Source organism: Microcaecilia unicolor, chromosome 1 (genome assembly GCF_901765095.1).
Source record: "Microcaecilia unicolor chromosome 1, aMicUni1.1, whole genome shotgun sequence".
NCBI classification, from domain to species: domain Eukaryota; kingdom Metazoa; phylum Chordata; class Amphibia; order Gymnophiona; family Siphonopidae; genus Microcaecilia; species Microcaecilia unicolor.
The window spans coordinates 179,972,955-179,990,606 of NC_044031.1; the positions used below are offsets into that span (position 1 = coordinate 179,972,955).

The 17,652-nt window shown below is 42.0% G+C and overlaps 1 protein-coding gene across 2 annotated transcripts in view; it reads left to right on the forward strand.

Annotated features, from left to right (window-relative positions):
• Positions 1-1,857: 1,857 nt before the first annotated feature.
• Positions 1,858-17,652, forward strand: part of RAB5A (RAB5A, member RAS oncogene family) — a 92,629-nt gene continuing 76,834 nt past the window's right edge. The window contains exon 1 of one of the 2 annotated variants that reach the window (XM_030202722.1): positions 1,858-2,076. The gene's annotated coding sequence lies outside the window, so the exon portion shown is untranslated. Of the gene's footprint in view, positions 2,077-2,166; positions 2,189-17,652 lie in introns of those variants that run through there. The other variant, XM_030202731.1, reaches the window with a different exon arrangement.

A 17,652-nucleotide genomic window follows, 5' to 3' on the forward strand; every position in this document is an offset into this window, starting at 1 on the left:
CTCACAAGTTTGCTATTGTTTTCAAATGTGTCTGCCAGTGTTTAATTGGAGTCACACGATATGGCGGCAATCTCCACCCACTGCCTTCAGCCCACAGAATGGGCCGGATAGGCTCATGCCATCTCTTGTCATAAAACCTCATTGCTTGCCGCCCAGAGAGGTTAGATTGAGAACAGGAGATGGTACGAGGCTATCTAGCCCATTATATGAGTTGAAGCCAGTAGGAGTAGTCAGTAGGCGGACTCACAAGTACACCCAAAACAATAGCAAACGCTATTGAAAGCAATAGTAAAAGATTATTAGAAATAGTGGTCTGCCTATGCATGATCCATCTGTAAAACAACAAGAGCTGTTCCAGTTGGATAGGCAGTGCCTTAAAAGGTGAAGAACAAAAGATTTTTTAACTTATTTGATAGCTTTCTAATTTATTTGAAAGTGTCCCATATGTCGATATAAATATCATGAAATCAAAACTGAATATTAAAACAAAAATTATTGTAGCTGGTGGGAAACAGCACTAATAAAGGCTGTATTTTGTGCTGATTTTTCTACACTGTTCTATACAATACAGTAACATGTGGCCTAATTTCAGTGAGCATATCCTGTTGTTGTAATCTGCATTGGGAAGCCTGGTGTTATAAAGGTTGGAAGTAAAATTAAACTCTCCTTTCATTGGGGCACATGGAATCACATCTTCACCTCATCTCTTTTGTACAAATGGATTATCCTGTTTTGAGCATGTTTCAGGGACGTGCATTTGTTTAAACATAACTAAATGGGCTATAAGCCCCTAATGCAGTTCATTGGTTTTCTTTATTTTGTCCTTGTGATGGCTTATACTGTGCCAAAACTGGAAATAGTGAGGCAGAAAATAATAGAATTCAATAACATCCAAAACGTATTAACATAATTTTGTGTTCACATTTGGGTAATAACTGAGAAAATGCTGTTGAAAAATGACTTGAAGAACAAATAAATATATATCACAGAACTGGGAAACGTTGGCACATTGATACTGACTCTGGACTTCTGCATGAAGGTTGCTCTGCCCTCATTATTTAATATCATTCTTTTAAATAGTAGTACTAAACAATATTAAGTGCATTTTTATAATATACCACTGCATTCCACAAAACAAAAGGAACACGTTCCCACAAACCATCTTTCTCTTTTGATCTAGGCACAGGAAAAAAAATGTTAAAGGCTCCTAGGTTTGAACCTAATTGGTGTTTATTGTGGGATATAACTGCCATAAATAAGTAAATAAATAAATAGATAGAAACTATGAATGTTGAACACTTGATTTTCATAACATGTCTATTTTAGTGGCCCTTTACCAGGAGAAAAAAATCTCCTGACGAAAATATATAAATACACATACATACATACATAAACACATGCTGTAGTCCCTATAACCAGACCCTTCAAATGGCACACTGATCCATGTCTAACAAGTTACTGCTCTGCCTAGGAGATATTATTCCGTTATTTTACTTCCTCTGACTGAGTACAATACAGCCGAACGTGGATGCTGCAGCTCATTGACTGCCCCTATCGGACCGACCGTTCACTTGTCTATTAGATTGTAAGCTCTTTGAGCAGGGACTGTCTCTCTTTGTTAAATTGTACAGCGCTGCGTAACCCTAGTAGCGCTCTAGAAATGTTAAGTAGTAGTAGTAGTAGTAGTTTGCTTTGTTTTGAGTGTACGCAGAACGACGGCTGGCTACACGGGGAAGGGGAAATATAGATTAACCTAAGTGGCTTCTACTTTTTGACGTCATGCCGTCTCCTGTTCACAAACCTTGATGCCGCCACCACTCTCCGGAAAACAACGGAATTACGACAGAGCGTGGCGGAAGAGCCGGACGGTGACGTGGCGGCCGTCGGGCGGAAGCGCTCGGCTCGGAGAGCTTGTGTTTTTGTTTTTGGAAGTAGGAAGCGCTAGGCCTGGCGGAGAGGAGGGAGAGGTACTCAGAAAGACGCATTCAGTGAGCGAGCCGGGGCACCGACGAGGGGCGCTCCATTTGCCCATCGCCGCAGCCAGAGAAACAGAGCGCAGGCGCGCGCGTGCGGCAGGTGAGCAGTGCACAGAGGGCCCGGGGCGGGCTCGCGCAGTTGTGGTGGCTCCTCGGGCCCCTGCTGAGCCTGTTGTGTGTTCAGTTCGCCCTGTGGCTTTTAATTAAGTGGGGTGGGCGAAGAGTACTTTAGATAAAGAAAAGGGGGCCGGGTAAGTTTGGATCAGGTGGTCTCTTCTCGCTCCTTTCGATAGTTTCGCACGGTCCTGTGTCGCCGACTCACCCGCACCACCACCACCAGAGATGGCTGTCCCATACTGCGCCAGAACAGGGGGATGATAGGTGGTTGAAGGGCACCGTCTAAAAGAGTGGGGAACAACCTGCAGTCTTTAGCAGCACACTTCGCCCTCTGATCACATTGCTTTCAGTGGGCTGGAAATAGGAGTTTGTGGGCCCATACTAGCTGGCAAGGAAAATAAAGCATTGAATTTCCTTCTGTTTTGTCAGGAAAATGGAGAAGAGCACTTAATAATGTTTCCTTAATAAAGTAGTGTGTTTTCTGCGCTAGTCTACTTGAATAGCATAAAGTTGTCGCACCGTTTAATTGCTGTAAGTGAAAGTGATGTGGTAGCCGTGTTAGTTTCTTTTTTACTTCAAATTTGAAGAAGGTATTTCCTTCAAAAGCAAATCAGGAAGCGTTAAGTTAGTCCACTAAAAAGGTATCATATTTTCCTTGTTTTATTTCTGTGTATTACCTGTAAGTGAAAGGAAACCTCAAAAACAACTCGAGAATGTAAACACGTGAAGCGTCAGAATGGTTAAATATTTCAAAACGTGCACAAAGGGCATATTGGCTTTCTTAATACTAGATGTAGTACTACATATTCCAGCTATTTTCCCATAAGTACAAAATAAGAAAAATACTTCAGCATGTTAGGTCCATAGGAGGGCTCACAATCTAATTTTTGTACCCAAGGCAATGGAGAGTTAAGTGACTTGCCCAGGATCACACAGAGCAGCAGTGTTCCTTGTTTTATTTCTGTGTATTACCTGTAAGTGAAAGGAAACCGCAAAAACAACTCGAGAATGTAAACACGTGAAGCATCAGAATGGTTAAATATTTCAAAACGTGCACAAAGGGCATATTGGCTTTCTTAATACTAGATGTAGTACTACATATTCCAGCTATTTTCCCATAAGTACAAAATAAGAAAAATACTTCAGCATGTTAGGTCCATAGGAGGGCTCACAATCTAATTTTTGTACCCAAGGCAATGGAGAGTTAAGTGACTTGCCCAGGATCACACAGAGCAGCAGTGGGATTTGAACTGGGTTCCCTTGGATGTTAAGTCTGAGACTCAAAACGCTAAGCTATTTCATTCCATACCTTGAATTAAATGATGTCACTGAATTATTTCATTTCAGTGCATACTAATAAAGGTAACTAATACAGAATGATTGCAGATAAGAATTGCAAGGCCCATTTGTCAGTACAGTTTTGGTTGCATTGCTATAGACTACAAACATCTCTGACATTCCCTGGGCAATTTCTGTACAATGCAGAATTTGCACAGAATTTATCTCCTTTGTCCAAGTTTAGAATTTACAGATCTCTCTTCTTTGCAGAATGTACTGGAGCCAGCTCACACCAGTGTGATATTTAAAAAAAAAAAAATGTTTTCATGAGTCAGTGAGAGGAGGTGGAGGAACTGGTGCTGCATTGTCCTTCATTTCTTTATTTATTCAACTCCAAATGGGTTCAGTTTTGCAGACACCCCATGCATGGAGTTCATTTTATGTTTTCTTAACGTCTGAATTTCATTGTCAGTGTAAAGGTAGCCTATCATCCCCTCTTTATCTGTAGGGGTCCACTCAGTTATAGTAAACTCTTAACTTTTTCATTCCCTTCTGTGTCTTAACTCCTGCTGCAGTGGCTCTGTGAACGTTCACCTTGGCTTGTGTGTGCAGCAGGGATATTATCTTCATCAGCATTGTCTACACCATTGCTACCACCAATTTTAGCCTTAGTGCTTAAGATGGTGGAAGATGAATGTTTTGGAGGCCTGGCAGGTGGTGGAGAGGATGGGAGCATCGAAATGGAATAAGTTGAGGGATCAGTTTACAGAAAGCATTAAGGGGAATTAACTCAGGGAGAGGTTAGAAAAAAGCGGTCTGTTGCCTAATGGTTTGCGCTTCTGGTTTTTAGGAATTTTACTTTGGCAATCTGAGGAGCCTAGGAAGAGCATTGCCTTAAGTATTGGTAGTTGCACAAAGTTAGCATTGCACGTTAAAGCTCTTCTTAGTTTGGGGATTGCTAAAGTAAAATTACCAAAAACAAAATAAATACTAGCTACAGTGCACTATTGTGTACTTCTGGGGCAATATGCATCAAAAATCTTTTAAAATTAGCATTTTTGAGAAACCTCTTTTTCTATTATAAAGTTTAAATTAATCATTATTCAAGACTGTATTAATTTGATTAATTTAGAAAAATTATGCATTCTTACATTTTTAACATTTTGTATGCACAATTTCCTCCAGGAGAGCAACTTGTAAGTGATACTATTTTATTGAACTTGGATTTAAGACAAGCTTTCACAAGTTATTTTCCCTTCATTAGGTCTATGAAACTGACTGGATTATAAAACATGGGGGGAAAGAAAAGCCAGAACTTAAAGGCAAAGCAAGTGGAGGCGACTGAATAATAGTATGACAGAGAACAAATTGATAAAAGCGTCACTGACCTGATGAAGGCAATATAGCTCACAAAGTTAGCAATAGCTGTATAAAATTAGTCCAAAGAGGATAGAAAATATATTAGGTTACTTTAATAGAAGGTCCCTTCGTTTTACTCACTCCTACCTTACAGCTTTGAAAACAAACAGTACTTCACCACCATTTAGGGATGAACTTTTTCTGGAAAGATTATGCAACAGTGAAAATTCTTAGAAATCTTATAGCTTCTTTTTCTTTTCTTTCAACTTTTCCCAACTTTTTCCCCTCTTCTGTTCTTCAGTTTTTCTCCTTTGTTGCCTTACCTAGCCTTCATTGAGTCCTCGCTGTCCAATAACTGCCATTCCTTCCACTATTTTGAACCCCAAGAAATTAGTACTCATTTCAGCCTAGGATGTTGCTGCTTCTTCCCACCTCGGGGCCAGAGTCCCCCACTCTGCTTCAGACACTGAACTTAGTCATCCTGGTCCAGGCTTTTTTTCAGTATTATCACCACCATCATGCTACTTGTAACTTTTTTGCTGTTTGAGCAGTAGCCATAGTTTTGCCCTGAAGGTATTTGTTAGTCCAGTAAGTTTTATTTATTTTTTCTATACCACCTTTCCTTATACACAACAAAGAAGATTAACATCTGCATAAAAAGCTTGCAATTTGGCAAACATTAAGAAAACACACAAAAGAAACAGATGGAGGCAAACAGGGAGATGTTAACAAAAAGTTACAATATGATGGTGAGAAATAGAGCAAGTAATACAAAGATAGGACCAGGCAACAGCACATCTGTAAACCAAAACTAATGTCAGCCTAGTAAAGCAGAGCCAACTAAGGAGCCCTTTTACTAAACCGCTTAAGAACTAATGTGCGCTTAATGTGGGGGAAAACACAATAATTACTTTTTAAAATATTTTTGGGAGGGGATGTGTCATGGCATAGAAGCGTTATCCAGCTAGCACCTTCACATTAGTGTGTAGTAACTGGTTAATGCGGGAACACACAGAGCCTTATTCTATAAAGATTATGCTCCTAAATTACGAGTGTAATCTATTTTGGAGCATAATTTAGGAGCATAAACTTTATACAATAAGGCCCATAGTACCTCCTGAATAGGAGGTGGTAAGTGCTCCTGTGTTAATATTTTTGCAGGCCTCGTGCACCAGTGGGAAAGTTAGTATGGGACCTGAAAAAAGAAAAAAAGCCCTATTTTAGGGGCACACTAGAAATGGGATTAGCATTCCAGGTAGTACCATGTTAAAGTTCATCGTTGTAAAAGGGTACCTAAATTTGATTCCCATTAACTGATCTATGTAATGCAAACCATTTTGCAGGTGGCATGACCTAGCAGTTAAAGGTGTCATTTTTCCAAGGGTTTATGATTCTTACTCTGAGAATTATGCTCCTAAATTGACTTCTGTGATAATTTACTAGGGCTGAATGCCTAAATACATACATTGAGGGTATTGTTTGTTTTTTTGTTTTTTTACTAAAGCTTAGTTCGAGTTATCTACAGCAGGGCCCATAGGAATAAAATGAGCCCTGCTGCAGATAACTCAAGCTAAGCTTTAGTAAAAGTCTCCCTTAGGGACCTAAAGAGGGGGTGGCAAAGGGAGTTGATTCAAGGCAGGAGAAAAAGGTTAAGCGCTCAGCTCTAGGCACCTAAATTAGGCTCTTGTATCTAGGCAAATGAATGGAAGGCGTAAATCTAGGAGAATAACTTATATGATTCTAAACATAAAATGAATTTTCAGCTAAAAGCTTCAGCTTCTAAATTTTCCTGGAAATAGGGATAAAATTTAGTGCCTAACATAGGTTCCTAAATTTAAGAGTTCATCCTTTGGCTTTAAGGAGAGCATGGTACAGTAGAAACAACATCCGCTATACAAAAATATCTCCATCTACACTGTGCAACTACTGCTGAAAAAAGCACCCATAGTTGTGTCTATTATTAATTATACTTTTTATATGTGGTTTTTTTTTTTTTTACTTGGTTCTTGATTAGACAATGGGATAGGAAAAAGCCTCAGACCACAGATAGCCCTTCTAGTTCTGGCTATCTATTATTCAATCACTGGCTCCAAAAACCTCCCCTTTTTAGTTGTGTATTATTTATTTTTCAAATGATCTTTAAAATCACTTCTCCTTCATTTTACCATTTATAGAGCACTTTTATTAACAGCAAACATCCTCATCAAAGTATACTTCTTCAGCAGTCTATTATAGCAGTGTTTCCCAAGTTGGTTCTGGAGTACCCCTTTGCTAGTCATATTTCCAGGATATGTACAATGACTATGTATGAAAGAGATTTGCATGTAATGGTGACATTGTCTGCAAATCAAGTTCATGTGTATTCATTGTGGATACCATGAAAACTTGTCTAGCATGGGGGTACTCCAGGACCAACTTGAGAAACACTGTATTACAGATCTTATCTTTAGTTCACGTGAGCTGCTTTATTTAATCCAAAAGCAGGCTCATTCACAATCCGATGTGGCTAGTGTTTTGTGGTTGCTCAACCTTCATCAGTGAACTGTTAGACGCTATATTGCTGTCTCATTTCTGCATGGATATCCAACCGCCACCTGAATCCGATGTGGCTAGTGTTTTGTGGTTGCTCAACCTTCATTAGTGAACTGTTAGTCGTTATATTGCTGTCTCATTGCTGCATGGATGTCCAACCGCCATCTGAAACTGAACATATCCAAGACTGAGCTTATCGTCTTTCCACCAAAACCCACTTCTCCTCTTCCTCCGCTCTCTATCTCAGTTGATGGCACCCTCATCCTCCCCGTCTCATCTGCCCGCAACCTCGGAGTCATCTTCGACTCCTTCCTCTCCTTCTCTGCGCATATCCAGCAGATAGCCAAGACCTGTCGCTTCTTTCTTTTTAACATCAGCAAAATTCGCCCTTTCCTCTCTGAGCACACCACCCGTACTCTCGTCCACGCTCTCATTACCTCTCGCCTTGACTACTGCAACCTACTCCTCACTAGCCTCCCACTTAGCCATCTATCCCCCCTTCAGAACTCTGCTGCACGCCTTATATTCCGCCTGAACCGATATATCACCCCTCTCCTCAGGTCATTTCACTGGCTTCCAATCAGTTACCGCATACAGTTCAAGCTTCTCCTTCTTACCTACAAATGCACTCAGTCTGCAGCCCCTCATTACCTCTCTACCCTCATTTCCCCTTACGTTCCCGCACGTAATCTCTGCTCACAGGACAAATCCCTCCTCTCAGTACCCTTCTCCACCACCGCCAACTCCAGGCTCCGCTCATTCTGCCTCGCCTCACCCTATGCTTGGAATAAACTTCCTGAGCCCTTACGCCAAGCCCCCTCCCTACCCATCTTCAAATCTTTGCTCAAAGCCCACCTCTTCAATGTTGCTTTCGGCACCTAACCTTTATACCTTTCAGGAAATCTAGACTGCCCCAATTTGACTGCCCCTATTTGACTGACTGTACATTTGTCCTTTAGATTGTAAGCTCCTTGAGCAGGGACTGTCCTTCTATGTTAAATTGTACAGCGCTGCGTAACCCTAGTAGCGCTTTAGAAATGTCAAGTAGTAGTAGTCTCATTTCTGCAAAAAATAAAAGTGCATACAACTGACAAATATTTTTCTGTAAGAAATAAGACTTGCAGCTTTCAAGACTGAATATTGACCTCCAAGATTGTTCAGATTTCAGGTAAAATAGCACAGAATTCCATTAAAACATTTTTAAAAAATTATTATTATTAGCATTTGTATAGCGCTACCAGATGCACGCAGCGCTGACAGAAAAAAGCACTGTGATAAGTACATTCTAAACGAATTATGGATGGCAGCAGAAGAGTTGGGTTGTGAATAGCTGGTAGGGCAATAAGGAATTAGAATATCCAGTAAGTATTTGTGGTATGCTTTGAAGACCCAGATAAAAATCTTAAAATTAGGCAAGTTATAGGATCAAAAAGTTTGACTTTTGTTTTTGTGGTGACTGATTGAAACTGCTCTGGTAGCATATTCATGTACTTCTATTTTGTGTGAGGAGTACTATGAGGAAGTGTGATACTGCAGTGCAGTGTTAATGTGTGCATTAAGTCCTTGGTTGGAGGCTGGACTACCAGAAATTGTGTTGTATAGTGTTGATAAATTATTGGCCATAGTGGAATAACTGGAAAACATTTTCAGACACTGCCTCTATTATACTGCAGTGCATTGGTCCCATTTAGTGACAATATTTACTTAATTTAGCCTATTTTCTAGGCTGCATAATTGAATTATGCACATTTAAGGGCGGAAATCTAGACTGCCCCAATTTGACTGCCCCTACTTGACTGACTGTACATTTGTCCTTTAGATTGTAAGCTCTTTGAGCAGGGACTGTCCTATGTTAAATTGTACAGCGCTGCGTAACCCTAGAGCGCTCTAGAAATTTTAAATAGTAGTAGTAGTAGTATGTGTTTACCCCCAAGTTCTGTAAATGGCAGCAGAAGTTCAGCTTGCAGTTATAAAATAGGGCACGTTACGCATAACGTAATTAACTAGTTGGAACCATAATGGCTAATGATGATAAATACCAATAACTGATGCTAATTTGAAATTACGCGCGTAACAGATATACTCCTATAACAGCGCGCCTTCTCTCGTGCAGATGCTAAGAGGGCATTAACGTGGGATGGGCATGGATGTGTCAGGAGTGTTCGACTATTCTTGCATTCAGTAGAATAGTTGCATTTACACAACTGTCGCACTTAGGCACCACCTTTTACGCCAGCCGTAGACATGGCATAAGTGGTCACACCTTAAGTTTGGCATACAACTCTGCCTTTATCGAATACTGGCTTAGCACCCAGGTTTTTTTTAGCACCTAACTTTTAGTGACCTGTATAAAAGTGTACCCCTTCATGTAGTACTGCTAGAGATCAGGCTGCTATGTAAGGGAATGCTCTCTTGCTTGGCGACTGTCCTCAAGCAGTGGTAACATATGACTACTTTTAGAGGATAGGCAGTGCCATATTTAAAAATGGAGCTGTTGGAGAGGAGTGATTGCTGTTATGCCTTACTAGAATAGGTATTCCCTGGGAGAGGCTTGGAAGCAGCAGATATGTTTTGTATCAGAGGGTCAGGGAACCAAGAATTTTTGGTACAAAGGGGCTGTTTAAAAAAAAAACCCATCTAGGTACATGGTGGGGATGTGGAAAGGGAGGGATGTGTTTTCATACTAAGGGGATTTTTTTTTTTTTTTTACACAGACATATGATAGATAACCCCAACTTGGACTGCTGTCTTCATCCAAATTGGGGCTATTTATCATATGTTGTTGCAGCTAGGAAAGGCCAAACTGCCGTGGGATTCACCAATTCATGATACTAAGGTGCTGAGGATTAGTGAATCCTCTGCAAATTATGTTCTAAATAAGCACAAGTAAACTGTTATGCCATAATAAATAGGCCTCTTAAATGTTTCAGGAGTATGTTGGATGCCTTAATAATTAGTAGAGTCCATACTGTCACTCTCCCCGACTGGTTACAGCTGGCTGATCTGAGTCCACCAATATATAAGGATGTTTGCGATATTGCAGTTTAACTTCATGTTTGGTGTTTCACCCTCAAATTAGAAACTCTCTTATTACCTCTCACCTTGACTACTGCAACCTGCTCCTCACTGGCCTCCCACTTAGCCATCTATCCCCCCTTCAATCCGTTCAGAACTCTGCCGCACGTCTTATCTTCCGCCTGGACCGATATACTCATATCACCCCTCTTCTCAAGTCACTTCACTGGCTTCCGATCAGGTACCGCATACAGTTCAAGCTTCTCCTATTAACTTACAAATGCACTCAATCTGCAGCTCCTCCTTACCTTTTTACCCTCATCTCCCCTTACGTTCCTACCCGTAACCTCCGCTCTCAAGACAAATCACTCCTTTCAGTACCCTTCTCCACCAACACCAACTCCAGGCTCCTCCCTTTCTGCCTCACCTCACCCCATGCTTGGAATAAACTCCCTGAGCCCATACGCCAGGCCCCCTCCCTGCTCATCTTCAAATCCTTGCTCAAAGCCCACCTCTTCAATGTCGCCTTCGGCACCTAACCACCATACCTCTATTCAGGAAATCTAGACTGCCCCAACTTGACATTTCGTCCTTTAGATTGTAAGCTCCTTTGAGCAGGGACTGGCCTTCTCTGTTAAACTGTACAGCGCTGCGTAACCCTAGTAGCGCTCTAGAAATGTCAAGTTGTAGTAGGATCTTTTATAAGATTTGCTTGTTATGACACCTGAAGCCTCTTATCCCTTTGGATGAGTTTTGTTTCATTCTTCTTGCATTGGTGATGGTTCCTGTGGATTTACTGCAATGCTATATTTTATTTAGATATTGCTCACACCTTTTTCAGTAGTAGCTCAAGGTGAGTTCCATTCAGATATACTGGGTGTTTGGGTTATCATGGTTTTCCTTATGTGCATTACAGAAAATTGATTGTTTTGGCTCACTGCTTACTAGATCTGGCCTAGGGGAGCAGATTTTTCACATTGATATTCTAGCTTCCCGCAGAATAGTAAGTGAAATTTTAGCACTCGTGTTCTGTTTAAGTCTCTTATGGGCAATGATCAGAAGCAAACGTGGGTGCTAGAGGCTGTTAGCACCATACTAGCGCCTGCATTTGCTACCCCCCATGATCAAAGCCCCCGAACGCATGAAACAACGTGCTCGCGGGCTCTTGAACGCAACTAGCATTCAAATGCATGCAAAACAGGGCTCTTAGCGCAAGTAGCATACAAATGCATGCTAAACCTATTCAACCCCAATGATCAGCGACCAGTGTGCCAAAGATTGGTTCGCTAGCCGCAGCAAACCGTACGCCAACTTGGAGTTGGCGTTAGGGTTTGTAGACCATTGGGGAGGAATGGTGAGACCTGTCCAGCATGCATTTGCATGCTAGCAGGCCCCCGCAAGAACCCTGACCCCCCCCCCCCCAGCGACAGGGGGCTGGAGGTACAGCGCATCTCCGGACCCCCTCACCCCCCCCCCCGACACAGGTTCGGAGGGGGCTGGTGATCCAGTGGGTCTCCAGCCCCCCTAACCCCCCCCCAAGCATCCATCGGATGTCCCTGGTGGCCCAGTGGGCAGTGGGTCAACCCCCCCCCCCCCACCTGGTGGTCTAATGGCCCTTCTCCACCCCCTACCATCAGTTGGAGGAGGGAGGTGACTGCCTCGAAAATGGCGCTCTGCCCGGCCCAGTGTACCCTGGGATGTGCTGGGCAGGGCTTCACACCATATAAGGGATGCTGGGGGGGGGAGGTGTTAGGTGGGGTCGGGGGACCAGTAGTTCACTGGACCTCCGGCCCCTGTTTTGCTTGACTCGGGGTAGGTGGGGTCTGGTGGTCCTACGGTCTTCCAGCCCCTGTGTTTGACAGGTCTGGGCTTTTGACAGCCCAGGCCTGTCAAGTGCAGGAGGATTTTGCTTGAGCGCATGCTCTGGCACAATCCTCCTGCACTTCCACCCTATGATCAGAGAGACTTGTGTGCTTAAATTTGCATCAGTTATCTCTGATCATAGGGGCGGTAAAGCACTGCGCTGTTCTAGCGCTATTTTCAGAGCGCTGTTTGGAACAGCACGGGACTTTTCATCATCTGCCCATTAGTGAGTCCACTTCAATACCTGTCAGGGCCATTTCCCTACCATATCCTGCTTTCAGCAAGTCAGAGAGAGAGAGAGAGATATATTGACAGATACTTTTCTCTGAGTTTATTACAAAGATGCACCATCATGCTGTATCCATTGTTGGGCCAGCTTTATGGAAAACAAACTGCTAGCCAAGTTACAGTATGTTTTGAGGTTCATACTGTGAGCCTGGAAGAAGATTAAGGCATTTCTCTTTCCTGTAGCCTTTCCTTTTTAGAAGTTGCTTAGGTTCTTTCATTTTAACATATGAAAATTTACTTTTCTTTTTAGTTTCTGGTGATTTGTGACATTTCTTTCAGTTAATTTAGTATGTTTCCATATGTTTTGTAATCTGCCTTGAATAATGATGATAGGCAGAATAAATTAGAATGGAAACAAGATTCTGATACATTTTTGTCTGTTTTCACAGTATTGTATTAGCCTTTGTCAGTGAAAGGCAGTATAGCAAGTTGGAAGTAAATAAATAAGCCTAAGTGTTTGGTATGACATAGTGGCATTACATCCTGTGCTCTCTGGGTAATCTGGTAGATTCTGCCCCCCCCCCCCCCCCCCCCCCCAAAAAAAAAAAAACAGCTTAACATTTCTTGTTTGATTCATTTTTATACTTGTATCTTTTAGTAATATTTTGTCCTTTTTTAACCAGTACAGATGTGTTGAGCGTTTTATTTATGAATCTGTTTCGGCCTCCATATTTGATTGCTAGCCAAGTCTCTTGGGTGTTTTTGAATCCAATAAACATAGCCTATGTTGAGAAATTGGTAAGTTTACAAAGATGATAGAATGTTAAATACTTTATAACAGAGAACTTCTAAGTAAGGTTTAATACTAATCAGCCTACATAGCACTTTTTTAATGCTTGGATCTACTGCTGTTCACTGCTGGAAATGCAAGGCATGCCCTTTAATTATATCAAAGAAAACCTTCCTTAGCAAAATTGAAAGTAAACTGTTATTCAGATTGGGGCTTGTATAGCCATTAACTCAGTATTTTTTTTTTCTGCTGTTTAACAGCAGGTAAAAATTACACTATCCAGTGAACCTTTGTCTTTCACAGTAATATAAGATGATTGCATGTGTTATCTGTTTGATATTGCACAATCCTTCACTCTAGCAATTAAATAGGGAACTGTGCAATGATGAATAATAGCATTAATGAGATGGAATAATGTATTGGCAGCTTGGACTATAAAATGTCTCTGAGAGACAAGCTGTTCTTCTGGGTGCTGGGAATGTTACCACTAACAAGAAATGTGGTGATATTGGGAATCCAAATACAAGAAACCCAATATGGACTTTTGGCATCCCTAAGGAGGGATGAACTGTCATTAATTCCTTTAAAATTGTCTATAAAGTCCTATGTAAGGAGGTGTTTGTTAGAGGCTTTAAAAGTCTTGGATACTGTTCTACAAAGTTTTTCTCTGTAACTAAAAACAAGGACCCCTTTAAATAGGGTAACGGAGAAGACCGGTTCTCTCAGGATATTTTGAATTTAACAGACTTCTTGCAGGATTTAGAAGTCTTACAGGAATATTGCAGATGCCAAAGGAAACTTTGGTGGAATCTTTTATTCAGAAAATGATATAGAATGGGTGCTATAAAGATTAATTTTTGGTAATAGTGGATATGCCTATCCCTGTGTTTCTTTTTGTATGTGGCACACCATCTAGCTTATTTTCGAAAGAGAAGGGCGCCCATATTCCGACACAAATCGAGAGATGGGCGTCCTTCTCTCAGGGTCACTCAAATCGGCATAATCTAAAGCCGATTTTGGGCGTCCTCAACTGTTTTCCGTCGCGTTGGCGACCAAAGTTCCCAGGGGCGTGTCAGCAGAGTACCGAAGGCGGGATGGGGGCGTGGTTAACAGATGGGTGTCCTCGGCCGATAATAGAAAAATGAAGGGCGTCCCTGACGAACACTTGGCTGACTTTACTTGGTCCCTTTTTTTTCAGGACCAAGTCTTGAAAAGGTGCCCGAACTGACCAGATGGCCAACAGAGGGAATCGGGGATGGCCTCCCTTTACTCCCCCAGTGGTCACCAACCCCCTCCCACCCAAAAAAAACAAATTAAAAAACATTTTTTCCAGCCTCTGTGCCAGCCTCAAATGTCACACCCAGCTCCATCACAGCAGTATGCAGATCCCTGGAGCAGTTTTTAGAGGGTGCAGTGCACTTCAGGCAGGCGGACCCAGGTCCATACACCCCCTCTACCTGTTACACTTGTGCTGGTAACTGTGAGCCCTCCAAAACCCACCAGAAACCCACTGTACCCACATGTATGTGCCCCCCTTCATCCCTAAGGGCTATGGTAGTGGTGAACAGTTGAGGGGAGTGGGTTTTGGGGGGCTCAGCACTCAAGTAATGGAGCTATGTACCTGGGAGCAATTTGTGAAGTCCTCTGCAGTGCCCCCTAGGGTGTCCGGTTGATGTCCTGGCATGTGAGGGGGACCAGTGCACTATGAATTCTGGCTCCTCCTACGACCAAATGCCTTGGATTTGGTCATTTTTGAGATGGGTGTCCTCTGTTTCCATTATCACTGAAAACCGGGGATGACCATCTCTAAGGTCGACCTAAATATTGAGATTTGGGCGTCCCCAACCGTATTATTGAAACGAAAGATGGACGTCCATCTTGTTTCGATAATACGGGTTGCCCCGCCCCTTCGCACCACCAACCTTAGAGATGGTTGTCCCCGTTTGATTATGCCCCTCCATATCTCTTCTCAACAAGGAAAAGAGAAAAGGAGTATAATGATATTGCTCAAAGCACACCTTTTCAATCTCGCATTCGGCACCTAACCATTATACCTCTATTCAGGAAATCTTGACTGCCCCAACTTGACATTTCATCCTTTAGATTGTAAGCTCCTTTGAGCAGGGACTGGCCTTCTTTGTTAAACTGTACAGCGCTGCGTAACCCTAGTAGCGCTTTAGAAATGTTAAGTAGTAGTAAGTTTAGGGGGTTGTTTACTAAAGCTTGGCTCGAGTTATCTGTAGCAGGGCCCATTTTATTCCTATGGGCCCTGCTACAGATAGCTCGAGCTAAGTTTTAGTGAACAGCCCCATTAGTTTGTATGTGAGATAATTATGATCTAGTGCAGGTTTGTTAAATTCTCTCTTGTTTTTCTTTATTTTTCTCTTTGTATAAACTAGTTGTTTTATTTCAATTTTGAACTTTTTTTCAGTTAATGTTGGTGTCCTGTTTTGTAGGCTCAATGTGTCTGTGAGGGAGCAATGTTAATCTTCTTTTGTTTTATCAAAGTGAGAAAAAAAATGTCTTTCTAAGTTTAGCCTACTTTTCAAAGAAGAGGCGGCATAGGACATGATCGTGTCTGTATCTGTCCACCTGTTGACCTCCTGTTGAGTGTTCTACCCACACCAAATTCTCAATGCAAATGAATCCTATGGGATAAGAGGCATCCTGATGGGGTATTCTGTTTTATATCCCCCCCCCCCCCCCCCCATGTACATTAGTTCTGCAAAGAACTTCTTGTTTTTACTTTTGTTCTACAATTTTACTATGATTTCCTTTTCAAGTTTGCATGAAGTACATAACTTGCTTCCTTAAAAATAAAATAAAATGTTTCCTTGTAAGGTTTTTATTTTATTTTTTCCATTGACCACATTACATGAAATTAGAAGCAAACATTGTTTGCACTTAGGAAAACAAAGCAGCAAAATTAGGTAGCAAAACCAATCTTAAACTAGCATCTTCAAATGTTTAAGAAAGTAGTCTTTCATCGTGGAAAGTGTCATGCTGTAGCTGTCTGTACGACACCCCCACAATGAAAGACATACATATATGTTTGCTTCCCAACTCAAAAGAATGTTGGAAAGAAATTTTCAGCTTACCATCTATCTTGTGGTAAGATAACAGTACAAAAATTTAACAGAACAGGACCAAATGTGACATGGGGAGAAAATCAGCGAAAGGATCATAGAATTTTAAAGTGAGACAGATTGGAACAGAAGTTCTAGAAAATAGCCCTCCAAATATGGCTCAGTACCTTTCTCTGGGAGCAGAGTTCCAGGAGCTTGCAGATTAGAAACATATGGATATACTAGTAAAAAAGGCCCGTTTCTGGCTGAAATGAAACGGGCACTAGCAAGGTTTTGCGCGGAGTGTGTATGTTTGAGAGAGTGTCTATGAGAGTGAGTGTGTCTGTGAGAGAGCGTGTGTGTATGTGAGAGTGAGTGTGTGCGAGTGCGTATATGAGACAGTGAGTGTCCTTCCCTGTCCCCCCTATCAGGTGTCAGGACTGGGGGGACTGTGGACAGTCATGAAGGCAGCCCCTACCAAAATAATGAAATCAAGACCATTTGTATAATAATCACTGCATTCCAGAGAACAAAATGGAGCAAGTTCCCACATGCTATCTTTTGCTTTCTGTATTCAGTAGCTGACAGGCTTGCTAGACTTACCTAAGTGGCTGCAGCTGCAATACACTGAAAAGAAAGCAAGGAAACCTATGAGACGTAGATACAGCCGTCCCCTTGGCCTCTGACGCTCCTCCCTTCTTCTATTTGACTTCCCTCTGATAGGTCCATCATTCGGTGTGACGCTCCTCCCTTTTCCTGTTTCAGTTCCCTTTGATAGGTCAGAGCGATGCAGCTGTGACACTCCTGCCTTCTCTGATAGGGCGGGGCAGAGATGTAGTGTGCTTAATAATGGTTACAGAGCTTCAAACGTACGAACTGTTGAAGCCTCAAAGTGTGCTTTAGAACGTTGAGGGTGCTTTTTATGTGCAGATGGGGTGTGGCCTACGGCCAAATGGGCGTGACTGAGGGTGAGTAGTCTGAATAGCCTAGCCTACCAGGAGGACAGGAGTTCAGGACAGATGGAGTGAGCTTCAGAACGTCTGAGGGGGGATTTTATTTATATAGATTGAAACACACACACACGAATTTCCTCAGCCATGATCTGTAGGTTTTGCTTGACCAACCTCACATCCTACTTTAAAACACCTCATTTAAGTCTGGAACATAAGAAAGGCCTTGCTAAGTCAAATTAAGGTCCATTGAGCCCAGCATCCTTTCTCCAACAGTGTGACCAGTCTGGGTTGCAAGTACCTATCATTCCAATAACTAGATCTTACTCTGGGAGGAACTCTTGCACAATATAACTGAAAATTCAGCTCACAATATTTGAAAATTTTATTAAAATTCTGCACACTTTATTTGTAATTTTCTTGTGCAAAATTCCTCCTTTATAAGGGTTGGCCAGCAGTTTCCCTCCTCAGGTTCCACC